Here is an 11,262-nt window from a genome sequence, read left to right on the forward strand (position 1 = left end):
GACTCGGCCTTCATTGCAGCACGTGGCGGCAGCGTTGTCCGCGTTGCCCAAGACCACAAGGATCACTGTCCCACGCACAGATCCTTAATCGGTAACAAGTACGGTTTCAAAAATATGTATGTATTTTTTTTTTTTAGTAGAAAGCGTGTCTTGCTGTGATGCCCAGGCTGGTCTCGAACTCCTGGTCTCAAGAAATTCTCCCACCTTGACCTCCCAAATTGCTGGGATTACAAGTGTGAGCCACTGTGCGTGGCCCTTTTCTTTATTGTGATTTATGTTCTTACTTTCACTACTTGTCATTCAGGACTATGGTTCTTTACTTTTTGAGGAGTTTAGCTTCTCCCTTGAATACACAATAAAAGCTATGGATCTTTTCCTAGAAAAATGTACAAAAAACACAACACTTTGTAACTCCTGGGAAAAGAGAATTTCCAGGCTAAGCTTCTGTTTTATCAGTCAACCGTCTACTCTCCTTATGGTGGCATGCACCTGCTGTCCTAGTGCTTTGGGAGGCCGAGGCAGAAGGATCGCCTTAGTCCAGTAGGTTGAGAATGCAGTGGCCATGAACATGCCACCGCACTCCAGCCTGGGTGACAGAATAAGACTATGACTGAAAAAAAAAAAACTGAGGCCAGAAAATAAACCAACTTTGTGGATGGGAAAGAGGAGAGAGACAGCTTTAGGCTGAGGGAACAACTCACGTAATAGCCTTAATGGGGTGGAAGCCCCTTACCACATGCTGGAGTGGGGTGGACCGCATGGACGAGGGCAGTGGGCAGTGCGTGGGGAAGGGCCAGGTCATGTCGGGCTGTGCAGGCCTTGGTGGTAAGAACACGGAAGTGGACACAGTCCATGGGCGTAGATCTACCTTTACATGCAGGAGGGAGGGAGCCCCTTGATGGCTTACACAAAAGAAGCAATAGGATCTGATATATGAGCTTTTTAAAGAGTTATTTTAAGGCCAGGTGCAGTGGCTCACGCCTGTAATCCCAGCACTTTAGGAGGCCGAGGCGAGAGGATTGCCTGAGCCCATGCGTTCGAGACCAGCCTGGGCAACTTGGTGAGACCTTGTCTCTACAGTAAATAAAAAAATAAGCCGGGTGTGGTGGCACGTGCCTGTAGTTCCAGCTACTTGGAAGGCTGAGACAGAAGGATCACCTGAGTCCACCAGGTCGAGGCTGTGGTGACCGTAAGAGTACCGCTGCACTCCAGCCTGGGCGACAGAGACTCCGACTCAAAAAAATAAAAAAAAAAGAAAGAAAGAGTTATTTTATTTTATTTTATTTTATTTTAAGACAAGATCTCCCTATGTTGTCCAGGCTGGTCTCAGACTCCTGGGCTCAAGCAATCCTCTTGTCTCGGCCTTCCAAAATCCTGAGATTACAGATGTGAGCCACCGTGCTGGCCTATTTTATTTTTTTGAGTCAGGGGTCTCACTCTTTCACCCAGGCTGGAGTGCAGTGGCATGATCACAGCTCACCACAGCCTTGACCTCCTGGGCTTAGGCCATCTTTCTGCCTCAGCCTCCTGAATAGCTGGGACTACAGGTATGTGCCACCATGCCTGGCTAATTTTTAAACTTTTTGTACAGATGAGGCCTCTCTATGTTGCCCGGGCTAGTCTCAAACTCCTGAGCTCAAGCAATCCTCCCATCTTGGCCTCCCAACGTGCTGGAATTACAGGCATGAATGCCCGGTCTGATTGATGTATTTTAAGGCATTCCTCTCACTGTCTTGTGAGGAGTGGCTTGGAGAGTGACAAGACTGCCAACAAGTCTACCCAGGCAGGCGTTGTGTAGGAATGATACTGAACTTGCTGATGGACTGATTGACTGTAGGAGCTGAGAGGACAGAAGACACGGCAGGTGATGCATTGGTGACTGACTGGAGGTTGGTGCCATTATGACACAGAGAAAACTGAAAGAGGGGCAGGTCTGGGCAGTCTGACAAGGCTGGAGATGAACCTGAACTCCAGACACCTTCGAGGGCTCCTGGTGGAGACATAAAGGAGGCAGGTAGATGGGGAGGTGGGAAGAGTGGAGGCAGGGCTAGGAGGAAGTTGAAAGCTGAGGAAATGGGCCTACATGGGAAAGAGTGTGGGGGAAAAAAGGAACAGGGCCCAGACGCTGGTCAACACTCAGAGCATGTGGGGGAGGACAGCCTTGAGCCTGGGCCTCTTGGGAGCAGTAAGAGAAGGGGTAGGAACGCCAGGTGGTATAAGAGGCAGATCCAGGGTGTTCCAGAACTTCAGAGTCCAGGGCCAACACATTTACAATTATAATTTCTCAAAATACAAACTTGAGGTGCCAGCAGGTAACTCACATTGGCCTACATAAAAGCAGTTTAAATTATGCTAGTCAAATGACAAAACAGACAAAATTCTAGAACTTTGGAGCTGGCATCAAATGACTTCAGTTTTATTTATTTATTTATTTATTTATTTGAGTTGGAGTCTCTGTCACCCAGACTGGAGTGCAGTGGCCGCTCCCGGCCACTGTAGCCTTGATCTGCTGGGCTCTGGCGATCCTTCCGCCTCAGCCTTCCAAGTAGCTGGAACTACAGGTGTGCGCTACCACGTCTGGCTAATTTTTGATTTATTGTAGAGATGAGGTCTCGCCAAGTTGCCCAGGCGGGTCTCGAACCCGCAGGCTCAGGCAATCCACTCACCTCAACCTCCCAAAGGCGCGGGATTACAGGCTGAGCCACCGAGCCCGGCTATGACTTCAGTTTTAAAGGGAAGCTGGGTGCAGTGGCTCACAGCTGTAATCTTAGTACTTTGGGAGGCCGAGGTGGGAGGACCACTTGACGCCAGAGGTTTGAGACCTGCCTGGTCAACATAGCGAGACCTTGTCTCTGTTTTTAAAAAATAAAGTCCAGGTGCAGTGGCTCAAGCCTGTAATCCCTGCACTTTGGGAAGCTGAGTTGAGCAAATTGCCTGAACCCAAGGGTTGGAGAACAGCCTGGGCAACTTGGCGAGACCTCATCTCTACAATAAATTAAAAAATTAGCCAGGTGTGGTAGCGCGCACCTGTAGTTTGGCTACTTGGAAAGCTGAGGCAGAAGGATTGCCGTAGCCCAGCAGGTTGATGCTGGGATGGCTGTGAGCATGCCATTGCACTCCAGCCTGGGCAACGGAGTGAGACTCCAACTCAAAAAATAAAAAAAATAAAAAAACATAAAAGAGGATTGGCCTTTCTTCTTTTCTAACTTTCCAGAATAAAATCACTCCTTATATTAATCAGAGAGCAAAGATCCCAGAGCAACCTAACGTCAAACCATAAGAGATTGTCTTTCTAAAAACTTTTATTTACTTATTTTATCACATAAATAACACCGTGTACAGGCTAGGCATGCTAGATCACACCTATAATCCCAGAATTTTGGGAGGCCAGAACAGGAGAACTGCTTGAACCCAGGAGTTCAAGACCAGTCTGGGAAACACAGAAAGACCCTGTCTCTACAGGAAAAAAAAAATTAAAAAATTAACCAAGTGGGGTGGAGTGTGCCTGTAGTCCCAGCTACTCAGGAGGCTGAAGTGGGAGGATCACCTGAGCCCAGAAGGTCAAGATCCTGGTGACTCGAGCACTCCAGCCTGGGTGACAGAGTAAGACCTCAACTCCCCCGCTCCCCACCAAAAAAACCAAACCAAACCAAAACAAAACAAAAAAACTGTGTACAGTTTTGAGCATTTACTGTGTGCCCGGAATGTTTCCCCAGGCACTCCATGATTTGTTGTTCTCTGTTCTTCCTGGAAGCACTGGGAGACAAGTATAATTACTGGGAATCTCATTACACACATGAAGTAACGGAGACACAGAAAGCTTCAATAACTTGTTCAAAGTCATACGAAGTATGAACTGTAGAACTGTGATTTGAACCCAGGAATGACTGACACCAGCACCTGTGAACTTGACCACTGTGCTAGATAGGGCACAAAACAGAAAATATAGATTTAAAAGAAACTAATACAGATGTATAAGACAAAACCCAAGAGATAATCACTGCTGACATCTTGGTGTGTAACTGTAAGTTTCTTCTTATACCCATATGATGATATCACTAACCCTATCAGACACCTTATGTGTACTAAACTAATGTCCTGTGGCCAGTAGAGATGTGACCCTGGCCTGGCCCAGTCTCCCTCTCTTTCACATAAACACAGTATTTTATTTTTTTAGTTGGAGCCTCACTCTGTCCCCCAGGCTGGAGTGCAGAGGCATGCTCACAGCCACCGCAGCCTCTACCTGCTGGGCTCCTTCTGCCTCTGCCTTTCAAGTAGCTGGAACTACAGGCATGCACTGCCATACCCAGCTTACTTTTTGATTTATTGTAGAGATGAGGTCTCACCAAGTTGCCCAAGTTGGTCTCAAACTCCTAAGCTTAGGCAATCCTCTTGCCTCGGTCTCCCAAAGTGCTGAGATTACAGGCTTGAGCCTTCGTGCCTGGCTCAAACACATTATTTTTACACACTCTCTCCTTCCCATTAATATGCATAGATGAATAAATACACACACGCATGCATGTATGTATATTTTTCAATTTTTTACCAAACAACTAGAGGCCATATATATAATTTTTTTTTTACAAAACTATACATATACATAATAGACCTTTTTTTCCCACTTAGCAATGTATCATGAACATCTTTCCTTGAATACCCTAAATATTGTCAAACTAGAACTGAAGGCCTTCTAGAGATCATCAGGCCTTATTAAATTATTAGTGATCTTTACAGTAGAGTTTTTCATTTAAAGTTATTTTATTATTAGGTGCTTGCCTGCAATGTATTCTACATTCATTCATTCAGTACATATTCATTGAGCGCCTGTGATATGTACCAGATATCAGAACAGCAGATTACACAGTGGGGATGACAGAAATGTAATATATAATTATGGAATTAATAATTTTACCACAATGGTGTTGAGTGTCTCAGAGAAAGGCGATGTCAGGGACATGGACCAGAAACATCTGACTCATCTATTGGGGCCAGAAACCGCTTTCCTGGGGACGTGATTTTAAGCAAATCCGGAGGAAGCATCTAAGTGAGGCAGATGGAGAGGCAAGAAGGGACAGTCCGTGGGAAGACCCTGAAGTAGGAAGTCGTGTGATTCTTTCAAGTCTGGGACACTGGAATAGAGAATGCTGACAGAAGCAGTGAAAGAGGTTAAAGACAGAATGTCATTTCACTGGGCTGCTGACAGGTGACCCTTACAAACCAACTGGTCCAGTCCAGTGGTGTTTGCAGCTAATCACAGTTACAGACGTCTTTGTTCCTTTCCCATGCCCACTGCTTCACTGACCAGCCTAATAAATAAGCAAATAAGGCCATCTAGGAGACCCCCTTTAACTAAAACTCAACCAAAAAACAAGACCCTACTTTCTAGTGAGCGTGGAGTGTTTTCTCAAAGAAGTACTTGCTTTGCCTGGGGGGTTGAGGGGTGGGAGGGAATACATTTTATGCCTTAAATCATAGTGATGAACCATCCCACAGAAACTGAGAAAGCTGTAGCAGAAACTGCTAGTTAGCCCGATAGATAACGCCCCTCCCCCACCGTGTGTTTGTGTGTACATATATATTTATGTGTTTTAAAAATTGGAGTCTCACTGTGTCACCCAGGCTGAAGTGCAGTGGCACAATCACAGCTTACTGCAGCCTCGACCTCCTGGGCTCAGGTGATCCTCCCTCCTCAGCCACCAAGTGGACACATACCACCATATCTGGCTAGTTTTTTTGGTTGTTTTTTTTTTTGAAAGAGACAAGGTCTTGCTCTGTTGCTCAGGTTGACCTTCCTCTATATTACTAGAACCCCTAATCTGTGGGTATATGACAACCCTGCCTTCAAACATTCACTTTTTCCAGCCTCCCTTGCAAGCCTAAGTGTGCTCATGTGACTTCCTTAAAGACAACTGGTGCTATACACACTTGGCACTGACTTCATCCTTTCTCCCGGAGAGAGGATATAATGGTCACTATCTTAGAATACTAGGAGGACTTGACCTTGAAATGATGGAATGGTCAGCAGGAAGGAACCTGAGTTTTTGAATACGTAGTGGACCAGGCTCCCAAGTCCTAGACTTCGTACTATGGATTTTCAAACAGAGAACTAAACATTGGTCTTGCTTAAATTGCTGTTACTTTGTCTTTTACCAACAGTGGAACCTAATCCAAGTTGAAATGACAGAATCAAAATAATTCAAGGCTGGGCATAGTGGTTTACGCTTGTAATCCTAGCACTTTGGGAGGTCATGCAGGAGGATTGCTTGAGCCCAGGAGTTTGAGACCAGCCTGGGCAACATAGCTAGACCTTGTCTCTACAAAAAATAAAAAAAAAAAACAACAATCAGACCAACAAAAGTTAACTGGTCATAGTGGCACACGCCTGTAGTCCCAACTACTCAGGAGGCTGAGGCAGAAGGATCACCTGAGCCTAGGAGGCTGAAGCTTCAATGAGCTGTGATTGTGCCACTTCACTCCAGCCTGAGCAACAGAGTGAGATCCTAACTCAAATAATAACAACAATAACGATAATTCAAATCACAAATGAATCAGGAAAAAAAATTATAAAGGATTAGTACTGATTACAAGGCAAATTTTCTGTATCAAGTTATAAACTTCCTTCTCTTCGAAAGCCGTCTGATGAGCACTCCAAATGACTTTCCCATATCTGTCTTCTCTGCCTTCAGGATCTCAGGCTTCTGGATGCAAGGCCCCCTGATTTCTCATCTCTTTAGCTCCCAGAGGCCGTGTATAAGGTTTGGGCTGCAGTAGCGTGTAGAGGTTAAGAAATGGAGTCTGAGACTCCATCTGCTTATATTTGAATGTTGATTCCTCTAATTCTTAACCATGTTATTTTGGGTAATTTAATTACTTAATACTTTTGAGTCTCAGTTTAGTCTTTGTAAAAGGAGGATAATAGTGATGTTCTCTACTTTATAGAATTGTTGAATGGAGTAAATAACAGAAGGTAAGTAAAAAGCTGGGCGCAGTGGCTCACGCCTGTCATCCCAGCACTTTGGGAGGCGAGGTGGGAGGATTTCTTGAGCCCACGGGTTGGAGACCAACCCGGGCAACTTGGCGAGACTTCATCTCTACAATAAGTCTAAAAATTAGCTGAGCGTGGTGGCATGCACCTCTGGTTCCAGCTACTTGGAAGACTGAGGCAGAAGGATTGCCTGAGCCCAGCAGGTCGAGGCTGTGGTGGCCATGAGTGTGCCACTGCACTCTAGCCTGGGTGACAGAGCGAGACTCCTACTCAAAAAAAAAATTCTCATTACAGAAAACTTCAAGCATGCACAAAATATAAAGGAATAGCACAGTAACCGGCATGGACCTCTTGTTCAGCTTCAGCAGCTTCCAGCTCGGGCCAGTTTCATCTCATCTGTCTTTTTACAAGTACCTTCCCCTATATGATCTGGAAGCAAATCCCAGGTAGCCTATGAAGCCGTCTGTAAATACCTAAGTAAGAAATGCTACAAGGTAGGCACTGTTTTCTTCTAACATAACCATAATATCATTACACAATTTTTAAAAACTGACAATGATTATTAAACATTGTCAAATATCCAGGCAACATGCAGCTTTCCAAATGGCTTACACATGTGATATTTCCTATTTATTTATTTTAAGTCAGGGTCTCACTTTGTTGCCCAGACTAGAGTGCAATGGCACAATCACAGCTCACCACAGCCTCGACCTCCTAAGCTCAGGAGATCCTTCTGCCTCAGCTTCCTGAGTAGCTGGGACTACAGGCACACACCACCATGCCTTGCTAAATTTTTTTATTATTGTAGAGACAAGGTCTCACTATGTTGCCTGGACTGGTCTTGAACTCGTGGGCTCAAGCAATCCTCCTACCTTGGCCTTCCAAAGTGCCAGGATTGCAGGTGTGAACCACTGCTCCCGGCCCATATTTTCTATTTAGTTTGCTTGTTTAATCAGGATTCAAACTAGGCCCATGCAATGTAATTGCTTAATGTCACTTTTGAGCTTCTTTGATGTATAAGTTCATTCTCTATTTGTCTCTCTCTTTTTCCCGTGCATTTATTTGTTAAAGAAACCAGGTTATTGGCCCTGAAGAGATTCCCACAATCTGGACTTCACTGAATACATCCTGAGGGCGGACTTTCCCATGCTCCAGGTCCTTTGCATTTTTTATAATTTGTGATTCCAATTTAAACTTGCCACTAGAAGCTGATTTAGACTTGTGATTCTGTGTTCAAGGGTGTAAAAGAATTATATTAGGTTTGGAAGTATTACTAGAATATTTAACAGGAGAGTCGCCATACTTAATTTATATTTTTAATTTAGAAGAATTATTTAAGTACTTGAGAATATTTATCAGTCAGAACACTGAAGGGCTGGAAAGGAAAATTGAATATATTAAATTTATCAGTGCAATTTAAAAGGTCTGAATGTATTTAATTTACTCGAATATTACTTCAGGTGCTAATCTTAGAATAATAACGGTAAATAAAATGGGAAAGCTTAAGGAAAAAGTAGGCTTTATAATTACTTCAATCCATTTAATGTTGATTTAAAACTGATCTTCGAATAATCTTGTGCAGGAAAGTGGCTTTGAAGACAACCAAATACATCAGCTTAGAGATGCTTTTGCCCTCATCTCTCAAAACTCACAGCCAAGCAATAACCGGAGCAGGAGGGAAGCTAGCAGGTGAGGAAGTGGTACCAACTTGGTAGAGCAGGGTCAAGCTTGTGGGCTACACCGAGGCTCAGGAATTGGCACCAACCACTGGCAAGGCAGGAGTGAGGACAGGGCTGAAAAGTGACGGAATGGTTGAAAGTCAGCGGGAAGTGCAGAGAGGACTCAGACGCCTATGCCCGTCAGCCCAGCCCAGTTGGAAATGGGAACCAAAATCCAAGGCTGGGCTTGGTGGCTCATGCCTGTCATTCCAGCACTTTGGGAGGCTGAGGTGGGATGACTGCTTGAGCCCAAAGATTCTCAGCCTGGGCAACTTGGAGAGACCTGGTCTCTAAAATAAATTTAAAAATTAATTGGGCATAATGGTGCAGCCTGAATAGTTCCAGCTGCTTGGAGGGCTGAGGTGGAAGGGTCTCCAGGTCAAGGCTGCAGTGGCCGTGATTGTGCCACTGTATTCCAGCCTGGGCGACAGAGTGAGACTCCGACTGAAAAGAAAAAAAAAAAAATTCTGAGAGGTTCTGGACTTAGGACCGTTATACCTGGAAGAGGGCAGGGGAGAAGTATCTGTCAGAAATTGGAGGTTGGGGGGCGTGAGGGGAGGACATCCACTCTCTCACGGGCCTGCTCCAGAATGCCAGATCTGTTTTCTGAACCTGATCTGCAGCCTTTCCTGTAATAACATGAGCCACCCAACATCCTCCCATGATTTCCTTTTGTGTTTACATTAGCCTGAGTCAGTTTCCATGCCTGTAACCAAGAAGCTTGAAATAATATTTCGCATGTATTTTGTGATAATTGTCTCCATCTCCTCTCCATAAGCGTAGTTCCATGTCTGATTTTGCTCCTCAGCTTACCTGCTAAGTTGAGTGTATTGTCTCGCCTTTAGTGGCATGCACTAAATGCTTCTTGGATAAATGGACGGATAAAGAAGCCTTCTTTGCATCTCATATATACTCCACATTGAATCTCCATGTCTCAGTTTCAGAACTGGTCACATCAAATTGTAATAATTTGCTTAAACATCTGTTTCTCTTATTAGAATGTATGTTCAAGATCAGAGGTCCCACCTTGTCTGTTTTTTTTTTTTTTTAATAGAGACAGAGTCTCTGTCACCCAGGCTAGAGTACAGTGGCACTATCATAGCTCACTGCAGCCTCGAATTCCTGGGCTCCAGTGATCCTTCTGCCTCAGCCTCTTGAGTAGCTGCAACTATAGTCATTTGCCACCATGCCTGTCTAGTTTAAAAAGAATTTTTTTTTGGTAGAGATGAGGTCTTGCTATGTTGCCAAGGCTGGCCTTGAACTGGCCTCAAGCAATTTTCCTTCCTCAGCTTCCCAAAGTACGAGGTTATAGGAGTGAGCCATGGTGTCCAGCCTTATTTTTATAAATCACTTCCTAAGGAGGGTCCATGGCACGACAGGCAGAGAACAAGTGGCAACAGGAAAGAGGGAATGTGTGTAGCCATCATGTTACTGCTGAACCCACAAAGCAAAGAATGTGGTGTTCCCGGCCTTAACGGGGCACAGGGTGAACAGACGGCTACAAGCAAAGGTGTCAGACGCACTGTACAGGATTTGGAAGGATGAGAACATGCCAAGGAGGATGGGCAAGTGGCTGGCAGATGGAGCAGAAGCCCCGTGAGGATGAGACCGGAGGTGAGGGCTGCAGCACTGGAGAGAGTGCAGCTGGGAGCCACTGGCAGGCTTGCACAGCAATGACGACATTGTGCAGGTTGTGACCTGGGTGCCTCAGGACCTGCGATGGAAAGCAGGCAGTGGGTCCAGAAGACAAACCCTCAGCACAGCACCTGCGGTTGAGTCGAGAGGTTTTCTTTAGGAGAAGGTCCACTCTGACTGGTGAATTTGAAAAGAATGAAAGCAACAGGCTCAGCCTTTTTTCTGTCTCTCTCACTTCTCTCTCTCTCCCTCTCTCTCTCTCTCCCTCTTTTCTCCCCCTTCTCTCCTCTCTCTCTCCTCTCTACTCTCTTTCTCTCTCTCCTGTCTTCTCTCTCCTTCTCCCCCACCTCCTCCTTTCTTCCTCTCCTTCCTTCTAGCCTCCTGCATTCCCATCACCTGCAACTAGTTGTGCTAAGTGCCTGCGTAATGCCTGCGATTGGGGATATCAGTAAGCCCAACTGACTGCACCTTAAGAGCTGTGCTCTCCAATCAGCTTTCTTAAGAATGAAGGCAATATTTTGCTCTCCATCGGTTAAATCCTGCATGTATTTCCAACTGGTTATAGTTTTGGGAGAGGAAAAATGTTATTTATCTACCTCTCCAGCCCCAAACCCAACAATATGGAATATTGAATGTGTGAGGGTCAACTTAGACTCCAACCATCTGAACTATCTAACACTTGGACCAAAAGAATTTGAGTAGGCAGGAGCAAAGATGTGGGCATTGGGTCAGAAGAACTTGGAAAAACAGAAGTCAATAATGTGTAAGTCAAGGTTGCAGTTGCAATGGCTTGTTTTCTTTGAACATGTCAGATAATAGGATCTTTTAAAAAAATTTTTTGAGCTGGCCTTGGTGACTCAGCCGGTAATCCCACGCTTTGGGAGGCTGAGGTGAGTGGATTGCCTGAGCCCGCAGGTTTGAGAC

The sequence above is a fragment of the Carlito syrichta genome, unplaced genomic scaffold (assembly GCF_000164805.1).
Source record: "Carlito syrichta isolate Samal-C Ts95f unplaced genomic scaffold, Tarsius_syrichta-2.0.1 Scaffold314344, whole genome shotgun sequence".
Classification (NCBI taxonomy): Eukaryota; Metazoa; Chordata; class Mammalia; order Primates; family Tarsiidae; genus Carlito; species Carlito syrichta.